The sequence below is a fragment of the Cebus imitator genome, unplaced genomic scaffold (assembly GCF_001604975.1).
Source record: "Cebus imitator isolate Cc_AM_T3 unplaced genomic scaffold, Cebus_imitator-1.0 Scaffold872, whole genome shotgun sequence".
In the NCBI taxonomy this organism is placed as follows: Eukaryota; Metazoa; Chordata; class Mammalia; order Primates; family Cebidae; genus Cebus; species Cebus imitator.
Window position 1 is genome coordinate 76,112 of NW_016108187.1, and position 3,420 is coordinate 79,531.

At 40.7% G+C, this 3,420-nt stretch overlaps 1 pseudogene across 1 annotated transcript in view; it reads left to right on the plus strand.

Moving 5' to 3' along the window:
• Positions 1–2,745: 2,745 nt before the first annotated feature.
• LOC119469824 overlaps positions 2,746–3,420 on the plus strand; it is a 6,357-nt pseudogene continuing 5,682 nt past the window's right edge. Inside the window, exon 1 of the transcript XR_005198676.1 lies at positions 2,746–2,855. The product of XR_005198676.1 is annotated as an immunoglobulin lambda variable 3-19-like (transcript). The remainder of the gene's footprint in view (positions 2,856–3,420) is intronic.

A 3,420-nucleotide genomic window follows, 5' to 3' on the forward strand; every position in this document is an offset into this window, starting at 1 on the left:
CAAAAACACTCAATAAATTATAACTAAAAGGAAACTACCTTAGTACAGTAAAGCCCATTTATGAAACTCCCTCAGTTAACATCATATGCAGTCTGAAGAACTGAAGATATTTTCTATAATTTCAGGAGCAAAGCAAGGATGCACACTTTCACCACTTCTTTTCCAAATAGTATGGAAAGACCTAGTCAGAGCTGTTAGCCACGAAGAAGAAATAAAGAGAACAGAAGTTAGAAATGGAAAAGTAAAATGATCTCTGTTTTCAGACAACATAATCTCATATGTAGAAAAACCATAAAACACATACCAAAATAACATACATTTCTGAGCTAAGGAAGCATGTTCTAACCCAATGCAGGGAAGCTAAGAACCTTGACAGAAGTTTACAGGAACTGCTAATTGGAATAATCAGTTTAGAGAGGAACATAAATGACCTGATGGAGCTGAAAAACATAGCACAGAAACGTTGTAAAGTATACCCAAGTATCAATAGCCAAATTAGTCAAGTGGAAGAACGTGTATCAGAAATTGAAGATAAACTTACTGAAATAGGTGTGAAGGCAAGATAAGAGAAAAAACAATGAAAAGAAATAAGCAAGCCTCCAAGAAATATGAGACTATGTGAAAAGACCAAACTTACGACTGTCTGGTGTACCTGAAAGTGACGAGGAGAATGCAACCAAGTTGGAAAACACACATCAGAATATTATCCAGGAGAATTTCCCCAACTCAGCAAGACAGGACAACATTCAAAGTCAGGAGACAGAGAGAACACCACTAAGATACTTCCCGAGAAGAGAAACTCCAAGATGCATAGTCGTCACATTCTCCAAGTTTCAAATGAAGGAAAAAACGTTAAGGGCAGCCAGAGAGAAAGATCAGGTTATCTACAAAGAGAAGCCCTTAAGTGTAACAGTGATTGTTTCTGCAGAAACCCTACCAGCCAGAGACTCGGAGCTAATATTCAACATTCTTAAAGAAAAGAATTTTCAAACCAGAATTTCATATCTAGGCCAACTCAGCTTCATAAATGAAGGAGAAATAAAATCCTATACAGATAAGCAGATGCTGAGGGATTTTGTTACCACCAGTCCTGCCTTAAAGAGCTCCTCAAGAAAGCACTAAATATGGAAAGAAAAACATGGTTAAAACCACGGCAAAAACACACCAAAGTGAAAAACCCAAGGACACTATAAAAATACTGCATCAATTAATATGAAAAATAACCGGCTAGCATCATCATGACAGAATCAAATTCACACATAACAATATTAAATTTAAGTAGACTAAATACCTCCAATTAAAAAACACAGATTGACAAATTGGATGGAGTCAAGACCCTTTGGTGTACTGTATTCAGGAGACAGATCTCACGTGCAAAGACACACATAGGCTCAAAATAAAACAGTGATGAAATATTGACCAAGCTAATGCAAAGCAAAAGAAAGCAGGGCTTGCAATCTTAGTCTCTGATAAAACAAACTATAAACCAACAAAGATCAAAAATACAAAGAATGGCATTACATAATGGTAAAGGAATCAATGCAACAAGAAGAACTAACTATGCTAAGTATATACGTACCTAATACAGAGCATTCAGATTCAGAAACCAAGTTCTTAGAGACCTACAAAGAGACTTAGACTCCCAGACAGTAATAGTGGAAGACATTAGCACCCCACTGTCGATATTATACAGATAGATGAGACAGAAAATTAACAAGGATATCCCATTCTTAGAAAACCTCATCATCTCATCCCAAAACCTCCTTAAGCTGATAAGCAACTTCAGCAAAGTCTCAGGGTATGAATTCTGTGTGCAAAAATCACAAGCATTCTGATATGCCAGCAATACACAAGCAGAGAGCCAAATCATGAGTGAACTCCCATTGCCAATTCCTACAACGATAATAAAATACCTAGGAATACAACTTACAAGGGACGTGAAGGACCTGTTCAAGGAGAACTACAAACCACTGCTCAAGGAAATAAGAGAGGACATATACTCAGCTCTCGACCACATAGACATAATTAGATATTTACAAAACTCTCCACCACAAATTAAGAGAATATACATTCTTCTCAGTGCCACATAGCACATATTCTAAAATCAACCACATAATTGGAAGCAAAACACTCAGCAAATGCAAAAGAAATGAAGTTATAAGAAAAAGTCTCTCAGACCACTGTACAATCAAATTACCACTCAGGATTAAGAAACTCACTCAAAGCCACACAACTGAACAAAAATGGAACAACCTGCTCCTGAATGACTACTGGGTAAAAAATGAAATTAAGGCAGAAATACAGAAGTTGTTTGAAACCAATAAGAACAAAGAGACAATGTACCAGAATCGCAGGGACACCGCTAAAGCAGTGTTTAGAGGAAAATTTATAGCACTAAATGCCCACATCAAAAAGCAAGAAAGATCTAAAATTGACACCCTAACATCACAATTTTAAAAACTAGAGAAGCAAGAGCAAACAAATTCAAAAGCTAGCAGAAAATAAGAAATAACCAAGATCAGAGCAGAACTGAAGGAGATAGAAACACAAAAAACCCTTCAAAAAATCCATGAATCCAGAAGCTGGTTTTTAAAAGATTAGCAATATAGATTGACCACTAGCTCAACTAATAAAGAGAAGAATCAAATAGACGCAATAAAAAACGGCAATAAAAAGGGCCCGGGGACTTAACCCCCTCGGCGCTCCAAATCGGATTCTGTGCTTACCTCATCCCTCCTGCAACCCATGGTGGACGGGAGCCCTGCCCGATGGTTGGGCAACGTGGGCGGTCGATGCAAATCCGAGCAGCCGCTGTGGCTGGCCGTGGCAGGTTGTCACAGGGACCTGGCCGGGGAGTTTGGATAATGCCAGCGGGACAGACCGTGCCGCAGAGGGAGGCAGAGTTGGAAGCAGGGAAACAAAGCCTAAGGCCTGGCAGGCCCCACCTCCACAGAATTCATACTGAAGCCCTCGCTAGAGCGCTGGGCAGCAAATGCAACAGCTTGACCCCAACCAGGAAGATCTAGCTGGGGGACGAGAGACGCCATTGGGAACGCGGGGCCGCTCTCACCTGCAGACAAACTCTAGGGAAGGACGCCCCCCAGCAACCTGACGGACCCGAGAGCCCAGCATCGCCCTCTACAGGCCAAAGGGATACAGCTCCAACCTCAACAGAAAAAAACGGCCACCCCTGAAATCACCAACTTCAAAGATCAAAGGGAGATAAATCCACGAAGATGCGGAAAAAGCATCGCAAAAAGGATGAAACCACCAAAGAGCTACCTGAGGTCCTTGCTAAGCTCAGGGCCTCTAGGCAAGGCATTGTTTTCAAACTCTGTAATGACTGTCTCTGAAACTGTAGAAACATTTATTTCCATGTGCCCAGGACAGGGTTAGAGGGCACCAAACCCACCCACTGCA